The 19,879-nt window shown below is 35.4% G+C and overlaps 1 protein-coding gene across 1 annotated transcript in view; it reads right to left on the bottom strand.

Moving 5' to 3' along the window:
* The window catches only part of LOC106142769 (uncharacterized), a 537,134-nt gene that overhangs the window by 485,441 nt on the left and 31,814 nt on the right, over positions 1 to 19,879 (bottom strand). The window lies entirely within an intron of this gene.

The following is a 19,879-nucleotide window of genomic DNA, read 5'->3' as shown; positions in this document are numbered from 1 at the left end:
AAGTGAGTGTTTTTCGCTTTTATAGGTATATATATAGAATTAGTTGTATGTATGTATGTTATGAGTGAGTATAGTTCTAAAGTAGCTTCAGAAGTATGTCGAAAGTTAGTATTATAGGAGGAATTTCCTTTACAAAAACCGCCTAAATTTCCCTTACGTAATAATAAACGGATGGGGCCCATGAGACTGCGCGAGGCTGCAAAATTTTAAGAGTCAAAGCCGCTCCACATTTTTTTATTTTAACTTGAGTTAATATAACAATATATTCAACTTAGTATTTAAACTTCTTATATATAAAATTCTCGTGTCACAATGTTCGTTCCCGAACTCCTCCGAAACGGCTTGACCGATTCTCATGAAATTTTGTGAGCATATTGAGTAGGTGTGAAAATCGGGCCCTTGATGATAACATTTTTTTTTTACTAGAAATTACTTGTTATGCCTGGGGAACCGCGGCTCCGACGATGTTGTGTCGGAGGTTGTATTTATGCTCCAATCCGTGAAATCTTTGAAATCGCGATTTAGATACTTCGCTGCTGTTGGTTGAGCGCGTCATTTTCTTCGCGATGATTGACAGTAGTTGTTTGATTGGATGTTGTGACGAGTGGCGTAGAGATGTCGCACTACCCCTACATTCATCTCAGTTCGGTCCAAAGGTTCGACTGGCAGAGAATGCCTTGTGGCATTAAGTCCACCTGTTGTACATTCTACGCGCATAATGTTTTAATTCCAACTAATGTAATAAATGCGAAAGTAAGTTTGTTTGTTTGGTTACCTCTTCACGGATTATCTTTTGAATTAATCTTCTTGATATAACACATATAAATAATTAAGTCTGATGAAGGACATACCTTTGATCCCGGTAAAACTGTAGTTTCCGTGGGATTAGCGAAATACCTGTATTCTATTGTAGGTGACACTTAATCCGCTACAGAACAGGCTTTGTATTTTTTTTACTGAAAAAAAAAATATTTCAGTATAACTGACGGCATCATGGTGACCCTAATTGAATATTTTGCTAAACGGAAACACGACACGGTATGTGTTTGTTATGATTTTTTAGATAAACAACATTTTTAAATGTAAATGAAGCATTTATAAACAAAATACATATTTTAAAGCTTATAATTTTGTCTTTCCTGGTTTTATAGGGCGTCATAAATATAATTTCATTTATTAAAAATGTTTTTTACATTGGACATAGCTACCCTACACAATTTCACGCTAAAAAACACTGTTAAAAAATATAACGGATCGGTGTCATTTTAAAAAATTACGAAACATTCCAATCGTAATTTAAAAATAACATTAAAAAGTACGGAATACCTTAAAAAGAATTCCGGCTCAGAAGCATTACGTTCGAAATTTAAATATTTACCATAAACAAGAGCAGCGTATGCAAATAATCCGAACGATCAGAGAATATGCAACAAAAGTGTGAACCTGGAGCTATGGCGTACATTTCGTCTGCCGGTCAACTTTATATGCGTGGTTCAAGACATAAGAGAAAGCGATTTTAATCCTATAATTATTACGCTTTTGTTATACTGTTGTAATTGAATGTACATATGTATTTCTCATTAAAAATATAAATGCGAAGGTCTGTCTGTGTGTCTGTTCCGTTTTCACAGCTATACCGCTGAATCGATTTGAATGAAATTTGGGATCCTAGAATACAGAATAAACCTTAGGGAGTTATATAGGCAACTACTTTACAAGTCGGGATCAAAGTCACGGTAGCTTGTGTTGTTTAAATTAATTCCAAATTCTTTTAATACACCTACTTTCGCATCACCCTAAAGGTGGACTGGTAGGCTTTGTATTAGCATTAAGATCTATGTTTTGTCAGCAAAAATGGAATGTTTAGAAAAACGATTCAGTATCCTACTGATTATCCTAAGTTTCTAATTTGGGATAAATTACAGATTACTCTTGTAGGTATGGGGCTATCAACCTGTCACTATTTGAATCTAAATTCCATCATTGATCCATACAGCTGAACGTGGGCTTTCAGTAGTGGCAGGTTGCTAGCCAATCCCCTTAAAGAGGAATCCCAAATATATACAATACAATACAATACAAATATGTTAAAAATACTAAATACGCTTACAAAATATCTGCGCTTATGACTTGCACCACAACAAAGCCCCGCTAAACTTCCATACAAATCGAATTTACTACACTACTTGCAGCTTTCTTTCTAGTGCTACTTTAAAAACATTTTGTATTCAAACTTTTGTAAATTGATCTCTTTTGTAGCCGTCGCAATATCGTGTTTAAATTTTTCGAGTGGAGAACTTAAGTCTTCTTTTCTTTACTTTTAGAATCGATAGCTTTGAATATTCTTTCTCGCATACTTATCACTTTTGCCTTACGGGGAGGACAGAGCCACTAAGAAACAAGACTCAAAACGTTTAGAATTGTGACAGCTCAGCTATATCATCGCTTAAAGAGACGTCAGATAATCATTAACTTTTCCTTTAATTGACTTTTACAATATGCGTGAGAAGCGAAGCAGCTAGCAAAACCTGATGAGTATAACAATAACCATTGTAAAAAAACAAACACCGTCCTGAAATCCGCATCAAAATCGGTTCAGCTAAACGCGAGATAATCGCGGACAAACATACATACAAAGATATACATAAAAACAAGTCAAACTGACAACCACCTTTTTTAAGGCGGTTAAAAATAGAACTTTTGGTTGTTTTATTGCTTATTCCATAGATAAAAAAAAATGAATCCTAAAAGAAATTCAATAGTTATTCCAACTAGAAATTTATTCTATCATTACCACTGTCTGAAGCCAAATTCTTCAGATAATTCCGAACTTGTTCAGTGAAGGGACACACTCTAAAACTGACAAATGACGCAAAGATGGCGTTACTACAAAATAAATATGAGAGCAGATGTAGCAACTTATACATTGTATGCGTTTTCATTTATTTTATTTATACTTAACCTCTGACAATGGATGATTTAAAATGATTAAAAAATAATGCATTTGCATATATAGGTACATACATATTACCACATCTATATCTTTTACGGAGATGACAGAGCCAACAGTCTTGAAAAGACCGAATAGTCACGTTCAGCGGTATGGCTTTTAATGTAGTTGAGATTCAAATAGTCACAGGTTGCAAACCCATCTGCTTCATTTGAAACGATAAAAATCACTTATTACATCAACTTATTATCTCTGACTGGGTAGACAGAGCACACAGTCAAAGACTCGAAGGCCAAGTTTGACTGTTTAATGATGAAATTAAGGTCGATTAACACTATAGTTAACACATGCCATAACATATAGGCCTGCCCCCGAAATATGACAAGCGCGACGTCGTTTTTATCGCGCGAAAAACTATCGCTGTAAAACGGGACAGCGATAGTTTTTTGCGCGATTAATACAACGTCGCGCGGGCTATGCTTCAGGGGCTGTTGTAAAATTTTATCGCGCGAAACACTATCACTGTTTCGCTTTTAATTACGACTTGAAACGGGACAACGATAGTTTTCCGCGTTTTTATAACCTGTAATAAAGTTGATAATTAAGTGCATCAGTGATCGAGTGTATAGGTTAACCATCTGCACTATCGTTAATTTATTCGTACTAAGCATAACCCAACAGCAATTTGATGCCAACTCGGAGCCTCAGAATCGCAGTTTGATTGTTTCCAAGAGAAGTCTTGTCTTCCATGAATATGACATGGGAAAAAGTAGGTCAGAACTGTGCTTAGGGCACGGTCAGAGGAATCTTGGTCACATTATGACAGGGACACAATGGAGTTAGGATTTGTTTGTTGAAAACCGCCTTTCATATGCGGATGATGTGTTTTACGTCACTGTATAAAAATTTGTAGTGTGCCGTGTGGTTTTTGGCACATTAGAATTGAACCATTCAATATCTTGGATGTCGAAAAGACTGAAAGGCCACGTTCAAATGTATGGCTTAATGACGGATCCATTCCGATTCAAATAGTGACAAGCTCCGAGCCCATCGCCTAAAAGAAGAATACCCACTTAATCCCCTAGTCGCCTATTACGACATCCACGAAAAAGAGAGGGAATGGTCTTACCTAAGTCTCGGGAACCACACGGCACAATATCTTTATTAAATTTATTCATGTTATTGACTAGGTAGTGACATCATCCTATCATCATCATCACGGTTGTATCTTCACACTTCTCTAATGAACTTCAACTTCGTCACATTTCCTTTTTTTCACAAACCTGACTTACTCTAAGTGTAGTGTAAGTCTCTTACTTGCTGTGTGTATAAAACTTGACTTAGAGAAAGTCAAGTTTTCACACAAAGCGAAAAAAAAGGTGACGAAGTTAGAAATTCTCATTCCCTTAGGTGTCTCTTACGACATCTATTTGAAATAGAGGACTCAAAGTGCCACACGAGACTACATATGCACATTTGGCACAAACTGTTCTGATAATTTTTGTATTTGGATACCGGCTCTGATAATTACAGGAGAACTCCTTGCTTTGTGGCCGTTGTAGCTTTGGGTGAAAGTTCTCATTCTCTTAGTCTACTTTTACGACATCCACGGGTAGAGGTGACCCTATTCTAAAATTCTACTTGCACCAAATCAGAACTTGATAAAGAAAGCATCGGAACACTTTTAGTATACATTTTTCCGTTTAATAGTAAACTATTTAGGGTAAATAGGAACTGAGAGGGTCTTTGTAATGTATATTCGAATCCAATTACCTACCTCGGACCACCGCCCGTCCTTTTGCCTTGGGCAAGACTAAGTGTGGTCCAAGATGTTCAAAATAGCGAGTTTTGTTAACAACCTAAAGATATATTTTAATTATCATTTATATATAACTAGCGACCCGCCCCGGCAACGCACGGGTGCAAAATTCGGAAAAAATTATACATAAAAACCTTCCTCTTGAATCACTCTACCTGTTACAAGAAACCGCATCAAAATCCGTTGAATAATTTTAAGGATTTAAGCATACAGACAAACAGACTAAAATAGCGACTTTGTTTTATACTATGTAGTGATGATGCAGGTATTAAACGCGCACGTAATGAACCTTTATTTAAGCAATCGCTCGATAACTACGGATCATTTTAACACGATTCGAAACGTCCGAGATAAAGTAAAGGCCTGATGATAGAATTGAGATTCAAATAGCTACAGGTTGCTAGCCCATATCGCCTAAATGAAGAATCCCAGGTTTATAAGCCTATGCCTTAGTCGCCTTTCACGACATCCATGGGAAAGAGAAGGAGTGGTCCTATTCTTTTTTTTTAATTCGTGCTGGGAACTACACGTATACACGCGGCTCGGAGAAGCTTGAACGGAATCGGGAAGTGCATTCTAAAGTCTAACAGCTGTACCAGCTAAAGAATTTGAATAGAAATTATTGTTATTGTTATCGCTATAGTTATTTTTGATGGAAACATTAGTTTTGCATTAAAACATTTACCTAAATCGAAACAAAATAAGAAAATAAAAACGCTTCACGCTTATGCCTTCCACCCAAAAGATGTTTACTGTTACACTTGTTAAAGCTATTTTCATTGTTAAATAATTTTCCTACTTATGTTTAAAACACATTAAAAGTTATTTTAATTAACAAAGGATCAGGGCACGCCAGTAGCATACGTAAAATTAATTTGCATTAATTCTCTCATTAAACGTAGGTACTTATATGTGTTGATTAGAAGTTATCTGAATTTTATATTGAAGAACATGTTTTAGACAATCTGTGTAATTTTTTCCGTATATATTTATATTAGCTGTGCCCGCGACTTGGTCCGCGTGGAATAGTTATTTCGGGCATCATTGAAGCCCTCAATAATGAATAATTTCCCCGTTTATTTTACACATTTCCCATTATTTCTTCGCTCCTAAAAGTTGTAGCGTGGTGTTAAATAGCCTAAAGCCTTCCTTGATAAATGGTCTATTCAACACAAAAAAAAATTTAATTCGTACCAGTAGTTCCTGAGATTAGCGCGTTCAAACAAACAAACAAACTATTCAGCTTTATAATATTAGTATACATGTGAATTTCAATGAAAAAAAAATACAAATTTCAACGACGGAAAGGCTAATTCCTGCATTGCGATTCCGATCACATATGAATGATATCAGAATTACGCATCGCGATTGCTGGGCGTGTGTGACGGGCCTAACAATTCAGATTTATTATTAACCGACTGTCGGGAAGATAGTAATGAGTTTCGACACCCTGGTGGCAGCATGTTATCTTCTTTAAAATACATTTTTATACATTCATACATATAGTCACGTCTAACTCCCTTGCGGGGTAGACAGAGCGAACAGTCTTGAAAAGACTGAATGGCCACGTTCAGCTTTTTGGCTTAATGATAGAATTGAGATTCAAATAGTGACAGGTTGCTAGCCCATCGCCTAAAAAAGAATCCCAAGATTCTAAGCCTATCCCTTAGTCGCCTTTTACGACATCCATGGGAAAGAGATGGAGTGGTCCTATTCTTTTTTGTATACATTTTTATACATGATGTTATATTATCCCTGCCGCTCGAAATAGCTGATTTTTTTTTTAGTTTAGGAGTGAATTTAAGAACTTGCTCTCTTATAGTTCTCCTGTAAACTTCTCAAGAAAAATTCCAGTCAAATGTCAGCTTTCTAAGCCCATTCGTTTCAGTTATCAGTAAGTAACTGAGGCGTTTTAGAAATGTTGACCGATTTCTTAAATAAACTTAATTCATTCAAGAAATTAACTATGTCTCATGTGAAAAGTTTGTTTGCTTGTTATATCTTTATTGTACATACGAAAGATTACAAAAATATAGTTAAATTGTTAGACAAAATTTTCAAAGGCGGACTTATCCCAAGAGAAGTTTTCTTCCAGTCAACCATTGAAGAACTAACAGGAGAGTTACTTGAACAGGGTAGAAGTACGTAATAAGTAAAATTATATGCTCAAAATTATTAATCAACGGATTTCATAATAAATGCTTATATAGATAAACAAGACCCAGGCCAATCAGAAATAGTTATTTTCTCATCATGCCCTGGCCGGGATTTGAACCCGGGACCTCCGGTGTCACAGACAAGCGTACTACCGCTGCGCCACGGAGGCCGTCAAAACTGCCAGTTAGCCTCAGCATATAAGCTTTTATTAAAAGTAAACAATATCTTTGTGCTAAGTGTTGAAACGGCTTAGCTACGCTATTTGACTTACAAATCGCCTATTTGCCCATTTCCCGATGCCAAACCAACATTTTTCGCATACCCAATAGCGCTTTAGCCATAGGTATACAAACGAAACGTCTATCCATGCTTTAGATGTAAGAATAAGGAGATATAGCATTTCATTCATATACATATATAGTCACCAAACTTGGGATTCTTTATTAGGCGATGGACTAGCAACCAGTCAAGCCAAATAGCTGAACGTGGCCATTCAGACTTTTCAAGACTGTTGGCTCTGTCTACCCCGCAAGGGATACAGACGTCACCATGTGTATGTATGTATGTATGTATAATTACCAACCTGAACTGGAGAGGAACCTGGAGTTCGCCTATCACCACAATCATAGATTGGGTGGGTCAAGATTTTGCATGAAGCGTCCGAAACCTTGCGTGAATGTGTAGGTTTCCTCACATGTTTCCCTCGCTTGTAAGCTTTAATTTCAGAGGTACAGGATCAAAATGAAGTTAAACAAAAAGAGATAATATAAGTTAAACATAAAAAGATAAGTATTTCTTTATTGAGTATTTATTGTAGTTTTTAAGTATTTTTTTTTATTATTTTACTTTGTATTTTTTAAGGTAATTATAATTGACGGCCTCTGTGGCTCAGCGGTAGTACGCTTGTCTGCGACACCGGAGGTCCCGGGTTCGAATCCCGGTCAGGACATGATGAGAAAAGAACTTTTTCTGATTGGCCTGGGTCTTGGATGTTTATCTATATAAGTATTTATTATAAAATATAGTATCGTTGAGTTAGTATCTCGTAACACAAGTTTCGAACTTACTCCGAGGCTAACTCAATCAGTGTAATTTGTCAAAAAAAAAAAAAAAAAAAAAAAAAAAAAAAAAAAAAAAAAAAAAAAAAAAAAAAAAAAAAATTATATATTTATTTAGTTTGATCCCACATAAAGTTATCTGTCAGACGCAATGGTTGACTGGTAGATAATGCTTCTAACATTAAGTGCGCCAAACGTGCCATATATTTTTATTTTGTACACAATAAAGTTTAAATAAATAAAAGTAAACATCTACCCATTTCCTTGATCTAATAAGGTAGCGCAATTCGCGTCCATCCGAACTATCGGTTTGGCTCTTATTTACCGTCGGGACGCTGTTGGGGGAATCCCGGTTTTTCCTCTATAAACATTGAGCGAGGACGATTTCACTTTTGGTGCAAGTCACAAGATACTAAAGGTCAAGAGTGAAAAGAATTATGAATGTGAATGAAGCGAAACAAGTTTGCAGGGTCTCTGCCTACCAATCCGGGAAAGACGAGTGCTTTGCGGGCGCAGGATTTCGCTTCACTCACAAATATATTCAGACACAAATAGAGACGATTTTATTTAATTCGTCACAAGCAAAAACATACATCTTTCCTCATTTAAATATCAATAAGCATTCAATTACGCCTGTTTCCTAGAGGGATAGGCAGAAAGTACATTGTGCGAATTTTTCATACTTTCTTTACCTGAAATTATATGAGAACAAGCCTAGACGTAACTTTCGTCTAGGACTTCTCCTTTCAACGTCTTACTATGCTTTAAATGGATTTTATGATTCAAATACATTGGCTGCAACTCCTATATTATGTAGATGATAGATTACGTGAATGTGCCGTGTGGTTCCAGGAACCAAAAAAAGGACCACTCCGTCTCATTCCCATGGATGTCGTTAAAGGCGACTAAGGGATACATACATACATACATATCATCACGTCTATATCCTTTACGGGGTAGACAGAGCCAACAGTCTTGGAAAGACTGAAAGCTTTCTATCATTAAGCCAAACAGCTGAATGTGGCCTAACAGACTGTTCGCTCTGTCTACCGCAAGGGATATAGACGTGGTTATATGTACCTACGTACCGCAATTGTAAATATTTGCTACCGCTTACAGCTTTGCCCTAATGGCTTGGGCCACAAATCCAGCGTCGTATTAGAAGGGAGGAGGGCTGAAAGTAAAAAAACAACGGAAGCCTCCAACGGCAAAGGGAATACAAATCGAAGTTTCGGATTTTATTCTTCCCTATTATTTTCAATACAATCATAGGGGCGATGAAGACTGGACCGTGCTGAATAAATAGGCATTACAGACCCATGAGAGCGTCGATGGTCGAGTCAGTAAGATGCCCGGTTAAAATGCGTGTGGCGCAAAAAGGCACATTCAAATCCCACCTCGGCCATGTTTATTATCGAAGTTGTGTACATTAGTTAGATTACTAACCGATGTTCTTACTGTGAGGAAAACATCGTAAGGAAACCTGCACATTCAGGCAACTGGATGATGACCATGATCGAATATGGGTTAGGTTTACCCGCAAAGGTTGCGGAGGTCAGAAGGGATTCGCTTCGTGTAAATACCTGAGCTTACCCAATTTACGATCCATGGTCATAAGTATACCCCGGGCTCCGCTCTGGAGTGGTGAGGATGTAACTTGGACGTCAAACATCAAAAGAAGAAAAATATATTTTTTTTAATTAATTTATGTAGACAAAGGGAACAAGCAAGACGATTAATACAGAAATTGTAGTACAAAGGTGCTACATAAATCAATAGAAATCTCTTTCAGTAGACCCGTGAGATAACTGTTAATATACTTTTTAATTTTTTCCGTTCAGCCAGTATGAAAAACAAAAAAAAAATAAAAAGAGTAAATTCCCTTTACGTACTTTTTTCCACCCATCCGTCAAAAACAATATCAGCCCAGCCAGCGTGTCAACGCGGAGGAGAACTGTTTATTTAGTGAGAAGACACGGGACATAAATGGATTTGGAGATGCCGTGTTGGTTTGTTCCCCTTGTGACCTAATACCTGAACAAGTATTTTGGAAGTAAATCGAAAGTTCCACACGTTTTATATTAAAGGTTCCTACAAATTATAGGATTAGCTATATTATTTCTTTATCTTGGCAATATTTCCCGGAAATCGACTGTATTATTCGGCAATGACAATAAACTATGATTCTGAAAGACTTTCTTAAGAAACGAGACTCTTAATAAATGATCTTGAGATTTATCTTTGGAAAGGTGAAGTGAAAACGTAACAACTCATTTATTTTTAAGCTTTGGTTACTTCTTATTAATTTATAATTGTGTCAGTCACAAAAGCTTGTCTGAAAAAACAGTTAACAGTACCGACTGAAGTTCGCCTGATATAGCTTAAAGGCGCAATAAAGAATTAAGTAAATACAAGTAGATATGTCAGTAATAGTTTTCTTTATTTCCTTAATAAGAATGTATAGAAAAGGGCTAACTCCACTTACAATTGCAACATATAATTTATCTCTCTCTCATCTTTGCTTGTTCCCGGTTACACCCTCCAAAGCAGTGTTTCAGGACCCCGGGTCCGACTTCCGACTTTTTTGTCTCCACTTGGTAAAGTTTTCAGTCCATTAGCGCGATAATCTTTTGCGACGTGGAGCCATAATTTCTTCGGCCTACCCTTCTACTTGGACATGTCATTTGTCATATTTTAAAGAAAATATTGTTATGAGGAACAAAACCATAGGTCTAAAGCGGAAAATACCTTTGAAAGCTTGGAAACACTCTATCCTATGTCGAGTCCTGTCTCCCAGCGCGATTGTTCTTGTCTTACGTTTTAACAGACAGACATATCTTAGACTTAGTTTAATATGTTTAGGAAATTAGAAATTTGAGTTGCAATAATGCTTGTTAAAATTAAGGATGCCGATTCTATTTAGATCAACTCGCAATACATACAATATTGCTTTGTATCGAGTCAATCAAATAAATTTGTAGAAACGCAAGAGTTTACGAGTAATTGACTGAAAAACATCGGACGTAATGTAATGGTAGTAAAAAGGTTGAATTTTTCATGTAAATAAGTTTATATCACAAATAACCCAAACCGCCGAGCTCGCATGAAGAGAGTTATGAATGTGGATGAAGCAAAGGAAGCATGCAGAGATCGTGGCAAGTGGAAAGGTGTAGTCTCTGCCTACTTCTCCGGGAAAGAGGCGTGATTTTATGTTATGTTAACTCACAAAATTTTTACAAGAACGGAAAATAAAAGGGATTAATAGTTTTAAGCGGACGCAGAAGCGGGCATAAACTATTCCAGAAAAAAAAATCTGTACTTCAAAATTACATTACACAAAATGTATCTTATCAGTCTCAGAATATGTTACTCGCTTCCTTAAGCTTGATTAAATTTGGGGTCCTTTTCATCGCAATAAAATGTCTGGGCCGTTAAGATTTATTGGAATACCATTGATAAAATTCAATTTGTCAAAATACCGATGCCACGTGTCTACGTGCGTGTAAGAAATGAATCGAGCAGTTTGTCTGTAGAATAAAGAAAATGCTCTTTTGTTTTTGACAGATATTTTATTTTTAGTTTTAAAGTATTTTATACAAACAATGTACATACATATATGTAAACCGCTTCTCTGTTTGGAGGGGTAGACAGAGATCACATCTTGCCAATTGGCTGCTTACATCTTTGCATACACTTTTATTAATCTTTCGTACATTGTACGAAATGTATATAACCCGACTAAGGGAAAGGCTTATAAACTTCGGATTCTTCTTTTAGGCGATGGGCTAGCAACCTGTTACTATTTGAATCTCAATTCTATCAATAAGCCAAACAGTTGAACGTGGCCTATCAGTCTACTGTTGGCTACCTCGCAAGGGATGTAGACGTGATTAAATTAATGTATGTTATCCTTATATGAGCCAAATCACGGGGATGTCATTAATGGGAATATAAATTAATATTTTTTATGTTGATTTCATACAGCGCGTTGAGTAGGTAGTTATATTTATATTTAACAAAATCTTTAAAAAAAGTACACAAATACATACCTACTTATGTAGTTTTAGGAAAAATACTGGCAGTTTAAAAAAATAATGCGGGTTCAAATATCGAACTCATTAGTTGTCAAACTGTCAAACAAAAACTCGCTTCAGCATTCCCGATGTCAAAGAAAAGGGCACAGAGAACGAACTTAAAAAGTATAAGGAATTTTCTTAAATAATTTATGGGCCGCGTGACGTGTGCTACGAATTTATAGCTGGCTGATATATTTTTTAAATATGGAATCCTTTTTTAAATCGAAGCTTTCATTTTTCTTAGTAAACCGTAAACTAATTTCAGTAATTTTTTCATTTAGAAGAAATTCAATTACTTGATTTTCGAAATTTGCGCCGAACATAATTATATTAAGAACCTTCTTAGAACTATGACCTTCATAGAATTAATATGAACTTCGTTTTACTTGATTGATAGTTAAAAGTGCAAAAGTATAAGTCGTCAATGTAACTTTCACATTGTCTAGTAAATATATACAAGGGTGTTTTATTTTATTTAGGATTTGGTTAAGTCTGAAAGTTGTTTTGTTTCGCCAAGCGAATTTTTTATTTTGGAGTAATATCGCATAGACAATGGTTTAACATAATAAGTTACTTTTTAGACGTTTAACGCGCAATAAGTCGCGGGCAGCAACTAGTTTAAATTATTTTCACAATTAAAAAAAGCCAGAGTTAAAAACTGAATAGTGTCCACATTCCACATACATACCTACATAAAATTTTAAAACGCTCTTAAAGTCCGTTCGGGGCATTCAACAAGTATACGATTGGTGCCTTTATGTCGTTTGGGCTTCGAACCGAGTACCTATGAACCGTGCCGATGACCACCGACACGCCCAAACAATAAAGACAAGGGTGACAGTTATGCGCAAGTCATAAGAGGTAGCGATTTATTTTCACCACATAGTATAAAGCAAAGTAGTTTACCGCTCCTGTCCCTATGTTTGTATGTATCTTTGAAACTACGCAACGGATTTCAGTTTTCTTTATTGATACAGTGATTAAAGAGGAAGATTTTTTACACTTCCTACCTGAAAATCCTACTATATCACTTACTAATCAAATTTAATGGTTCTTCACTCCAATATTAATGTTAATTCATATTTCGATTAATTTTCATCTTTTAACAAATTTGTTTTTTAATTTATACTAGCCACCCGGCCCTACATCCCACGGGTAGCATTCATAGCATATATATATATATATATATATATATATATATATATATATATATATATATATATATATATATATATATATATATATATATATATATATATATATATATATATTTCAACCTTCCTCCAAAACACTCTTTCCAACAATTCAAACTGGAACGTTTCCAACTTTCCGGGATAAGCGCATACTAACAGACAGTTTATAATATGTAGTGATTCTAAACTAAACATAAAATTTAGAAATTTTCTGAGATACAAGCCCTGCTTAGTTCAGACACCATTCTCTCACAAACTTACCTTGTATAGTCATAGTTAACTTTTTTCTGTAGGTAAATATTTAAAAAATCTGTAAATATATAAATATTTTTTTGTAAATCAAAATATTTACAGAAAAAAGTTAACTAGTTTGTGTAGAGAAAAAAAAAGACATTTTAAAAAGTTGAAAATTCCAAAACGCTTGTGCCTTACACCTAAAGTTCCCAAATGGCGAACTTTCTTCATAATGGCGGGTTCGAAAGCAATCATTGAGGGCCGTCCACTCACCTTCGACTTCTTGGTCCTTCATATTTAAAAAAAAAACAAAGAAGAATCTATTTTTAGATGTATTGAGAGGTATTTGGAGCAGTTTTTGCAAGTATCAATTGACTGTACTCCATTAATGCTGCCAATCAAAATACTTCCTTTTATTTTTTTGGGTCAGCTGTTTCGGGACAAAGTTGTTTACAGAATTAAGTCTTAAGAGGGAGTGAATAATAATAGAATACTTACTTATACTACTTTACTGTGCTTAGTTTTGTTATCAGTCTTCGTCTGTTTTCCACCCTCGAGAGAAATTGAAGAATAATGAATGAATGTACCTGTAACAATAAAAAGATATGGGTTAAATATCAATTGGCAGTGGAAAATCTGTTTTGTGCCGTGTGGTTCCCACCACCAATATAAAAAAGAATAGGGCCACTCCATTTCATTTCCCGTGGATGTAGTAAGAGGCGATGATAAGGGATAGGCTTATAAACTTGGGATTCTTATTTTAGGCGATGGGCTAACAATCTGTCACTATTTAAATTTCAATTCTATCATAAAGCGAAACAGCTGAACTTGGCCTGTCAGTCTCTTCGGTACTGTTGGCTCTATCTACCCCGCAAGGGATATAGACGTGACTTTATGTATGTGTGTAAAATCTGTTTAACGAATTACAACTAAGAAGCTGCGCCCCGGAGCTTCGCCCTCGTGGAAATTTCGGGATAACGTGTACTTACGTTATTCCAAGTTATATACTACCCGTTAATTAAAAATTAATTTAAAGAGATTATGCGTAAAAGAGAAACAAATATACACGCTCACAAACTTTCGCATTTATACTTTTACAAGGCGAGGATATGATTAATAAATCGACAGGTTCCCAAACACCCAGATGCTACTATAAATTTTTTAATTAAAAAAGTTAATCTAAGAAATCTAATCGTAACTGGCACGGACCACGCCCCAAGTCTATGAGCTACTCCGCCTTCGGTGGGGTAAGTGAATGGAGGTAGCGATTTGTCATAAGAGGAAGCGATTTCTAATGCTTTTTAGTAGTTTAACACAGGAAGAAGCATGTATTTTTGTCAAGGAAAAGATTATATGATAGTATAATAAAATATTTTTTAAAGAGCAAAATATACTTTATATTGACAGTTTATTAATATCGAATATAATATGATGTGTTTCCACTGTAAATACCTATAGTTTAAGTAACATTTTTTAATACATAATTTTTGTTATTATTTAAAAAAAAAGTCATTACTACCATATCAAAATAACCTAACGATTACAAATTAAAACTTAAAAGATTTAAATAAATTTAACATGAAATATTTAATTATTCACCTATTACAACACGTCGATGTATAATATTTTCTCCTTCTATTTTCGCAAACTTTGCGTTTGCGGTGGTCAGACGGGAATAGCATCATTTAAAAACTCGACTTAACCAAGTTTATGAACATAGCCTGTTATATTATAGTTATATCCTCACCTCTCTGGAGAGAGGTGAGGATATAACTAGGACTAACGGCAGGATGACGATAAAATTATACAATGTCATTAAGCAAATAAAATTCCAGTTTTAAATCACTGTCGCTCACAACAATTCCGCTAAATTTATGCAACTTGCACCACACAAATTTACTGTACCATAAAATATGGTCGAATACTATACACTGGTAATTACAACTGGGACATGTGAACCCATTATATATAGATTAAGGAGGGAACTTGAATGGAATGATTGTATTATGAGATAGACATTAAATGATCGAATCAGCAAAAACGTTATTCACTGTAACATTCAATTTCCTTTTATATTTCCGGCAATGAATTCTGTCTTGTCGTAGAAGCCGAATAGAGGACTTACTGACTTACCATACCCTCTCTCATCATATATCTACCGGTGTTTCTGGGAAGGTTTCAAAATGTGTCGTAGGAGGCGAATAAAGGGGAATTGATCCATGCCATCCATCCGGAGGTCCCCTTTCGGTCATTCCTTTCTCATATCGAGCCTTCGGCATCCCCAGCTTTAAGTCTATTGGCTCGCATATCATCTTCAGCGACGTCTAGCCAGGACGGCCTGAGTTCGATATTTCTTTCCATCTTTCCACTTTGGCTGGTCTTCAACCTCGACTTTATAATTACCGGCTGGCATGTCATTTTTCGCGTCAACATCATCTGTCTCTTTTTCCTGGGCTATCCATCAGTGAAAGTTTCTGAACAATGGTTGTCCACTAATGTAAGTTTCTGAGCAAAATTATAGAAGCAGGAGGTATATAGTAGAACGCTCCGTCTGCGATTTTGAGGTAAGCAACTATTCCTATAATTGGTGCATACACATATATAGCCACGTCTATATCCCTTGCGGGATAGACAGTGTTAACAGTCTCAAAAAAACTTAAAGGCCCGTTCAACTGTATGACTTCATGATGGAATTGAGATTCAAATACGTTGCTAGCCCATCACCTTCAAGTGCAATACCAAGTTTATTAGCCTGTCCCTTAGTCACCTTTTACGACATCCATGGGAAAAATTTGAAGTGTAAGTATTCTTTTTTTTATTGGTGCCGGAAACCACACGGCAATAGTATTAAGAAGACTAGTATGAATCATAAGAATTCATTAAACATTGAAATGAGTTTTTGTGAAAAAAGTACACTACCTCCCAGACTAATGTGGTCATCAAGCTTTGAATTAGTCGGGGAGCTTGTGTCCGCTATTAGACAATGGACATTAAGATTCGTGTGGATGGTTTTATGCGAGATGTTTTAATTTTATAGGCACTAAACATTTACGAGAAGATGAATGAATGCCCAAAGCCTAAAAGACTAATCCCTTATTATTTAGCTTAATTTCCCTGACAAACAATTAGTCACGTCTTTATCCCTTGCGAGAAACACAGAGCCAACAGTCTCGGAAAGACTGAAAGGCCACGTTCCGCTGTACGGCTTCATGATGGAATTGAGATTCAAATAATGACAGGTTGTTAGCCCATCGCCTACAAGAGGAATCGCAAGTTTATCAGCCTATCCCTTAGTCACCTATTACGACATCCGTGGGAGATATATGAAGTGGCTCTATTCTAAAGTGCCGGAAACCACACGGAACCCTGGCATAATTGAATTTCAACTTATTCAGATAATTCTCTTGCATGATACCATTCAGATCGTAGTTATGCATTTTTCACGGTAGCAAGCATACGGAATAAGTAATTTGTTTGAACGCACAGGGCCGCATCATTATTTGGACACCTATGTTTTGTTTCCCACAATTTGCCTCCATTTTCGTTAAAAAAAGTAAGTTAAGGTGTAACATCAATCAATGTTATATTAATCTCTAGCTCCCCGACTATAGAGTTAAAATTTATTTCAACATCTTTTGTTGAAATGTGGTTAAAACTGACAATGACTGATATGTTAAGTTCGTGAACATAAAATAGTTAATTCGCGGTTGTTTTTTCTTTTTTTTTTCAATTATAATTAGCATGGAATTTTGAATAACACATTTTATTGTTCCAACCTGTAATTTAGATAAGTTTTTCGGCCGCTGACTAAGATTTGGGGCTGTGATTTAGCAAATTACTATGTTTTTGCAAGATCGTAATTATGTCTTTACCTCTTTCGTGGTTAACACGTTTTTGTCATGTAACAAAAAGGTTGGATATAGAGACAGGGTCTGCTGATTATTTTTATTTTCTCATTAAATTTTTTTTAGATGTTATTCCCATTTTGTTTTGTTTACATAAAAACCCTTTTAATAATCCAACTATAAATATGGAGGTAATTAGAATTTCTATTACAATTAATTTCTTTGTTTCCTGTTTTCATAAATATGACGTGAAATAATCAAATAAGTTAAAACTGCCTTGGAGAAGCGATAGTTATTAAATATTTTCAAATACATAATGCGGAAAAAATACTGCTAAACAGGAAATGAAAACTCAGCTAAAATAACTAGATCGTAGAAAAAGTCGATTTTACAAAAAAAAGTATTCTTTACGAACTAAAACCAATAAAAGATGTTTGCTCCCAACTGACCGGGACATAAAATGGGTTATAAAAGTTTGAGAAACATTACCATATGTAAAACGTCATAAAGTGATTGTCTTCAGACCAGTGGCTCTCAATCTTTATATAGTAAAATTATATTGCTCATGGCCGAATGACAAGCGATTTTTTTTTATTGTTCGCAGTGTCCTTTCGAATTATTATCCTACTGATAAATGCGAAAGTTGTAAAGATGAGTGGTTGTGTGTTTGTCGCTCTTCACGCAAAAACTACTGAGCGGGTTTTAATGTAATATTTAATTAACTCAATATGTGTAATTTGTCGCGTTTATATTTTTTTATTTATTTAACGCACAAGTATTCGTCGATAAACCTGTTAAATTTTGAATCTCTTCTCTCTATTTATCTCTTTATTTATTTATGTGGTTAAAAAATCGTGCAATTAATTTAATACGGTACCTACATCGTGAGACATTTTTCCACGCGCACAAGTTTAGGGCAACAACTAGTTAGTCAACGAAGCACTCCTATTGTCCACAGATCGATTATAAAATAAATAAAACAAACAAGAAACAATTTGAAAAAATGTCATTTAAAACAGATTCCAAATAATCCGAGATTTTAAGGCTATCATTCAAAACTGTTTACAAATCCGTCAAAATCTCATATTAAGGGCGTCCTCGGTTTAAACCGTACTTCCATAGATGCGTCAGATGTAAAATTCTCAAAATATGAATAAAAGAATTTCATACATACATATAATCCCATCTTTATCTCTTACGGGGCAGACTGAACCAATAGTCTGTTCAAGACTGAAAGGCCACGATCAGTATACAAATGTATGAATACCTTGATAAGTTCTGATGCAGTGTACACGAGTACGCTGAACAAAAGAAAAAAAATGTCCAATTGGTCAATTAATAAACGTTGATAAGACATGTTTTTCTTATCTCTTTTCTTACATTTGAACAATAGAGAGAGAGAGAGAGAGAGAGAGGGAAGTTAAGACATAATTTCTTGTGAATGAGGATCATTGCCTATCGAAAAATACAATCTATTTCAAATTTACATTCAATACTTTCAGCCAGTAAATTCGTGCCGTGTGGTTCCCGGCACCAATAGAAAAATAATAGGTCCACTCCATCTCTTTCCCATGGATGTCGTAAAAGGCGACCAAGGGATAGGCTTATAAACTTGGGATTCTTCTTTTAGGCAAAGGGTTAGCAACCTGAATTGCAATTTGAATCTCAATTCTATCAGAAAGCCGAACACCTGAATGTGGCCTATCAGTATTTTCAAGACTGTTAATTCTGTCTACCCCGCAAGGGATATAGGCGTCAATATGTATATGTATGTATGTAGTAGATCATTGATGATTGATAATGGAACCGCGCTTTATACGACTATCACTATTGAATCTGTCACCGCGTCACCCCTGACGCACGTGCGTCGTAAAAAAAGAATTTACGACCGTTTTACACGCTGTTTACGACAATCTGGGTTAAGTAAATTCGCAAGACACTAAAACTCGAGGTCTATTCTCATCCCTGATTCGGTAAAGATTTTTCTATGAATAGACTAACCAGTGTTGCAAGCCTCATGTAGGGGAAGACTACACAAATCTTCTTTAATAAAAAAATGTGCAAGTCTCTTTTCTACGCTGTAAAACGTTTTAAGAAGTCTGGTACTATTTGTCCATTTTTGGTTAGTTCCTCAACAGAATTAGCTATTTTTTTTTTTTTTTGTAATATTTCTACCAAATAGGCCACGTTCAGCTGTTTGTCTTAGTGATATAATTGAGATTCAAATAATGACATGTTATATAGATTGAACCCGGTACCATATAAGCCACATGGCCACTATCGACCATAGACAAAGTTATGATAAAAATAACATCCATTCCTTTTCACGTAACAAACAAAAGAGCTATACGCGAAATCCGGAATTCCCTAACCTTATTTACGAATAGAGTGAAGAAGCCTAACAAGTATCCTAATATCATCAGTGGAATAACAAGAGGCAAAAATCATCATGAAATAAAAGATCGTGAGTCTATTCTTAGAAGATATTTGGATAAACCTAATATCCTTATTTTTTTTTTCGAAATGTAGTTAGTTACAGTTTTGTCT

The sequence above is a fragment of the Amyelois transitella genome, chromosome 25 (genome assembly GCF_032362555.1).
Source record: "Amyelois transitella isolate CPQ chromosome 25, ilAmyTran1.1, whole genome shotgun sequence".
In the NCBI taxonomy this organism is placed as follows: Eukaryota; Metazoa; Arthropoda; class Insecta; order Lepidoptera; family Pyralidae; genus Amyelois; species Amyelois transitella.
Note: the sequence above shows the minus strand (reverse complement) of the source record. Positions and strands in the feature narration are given on the sequence as shown.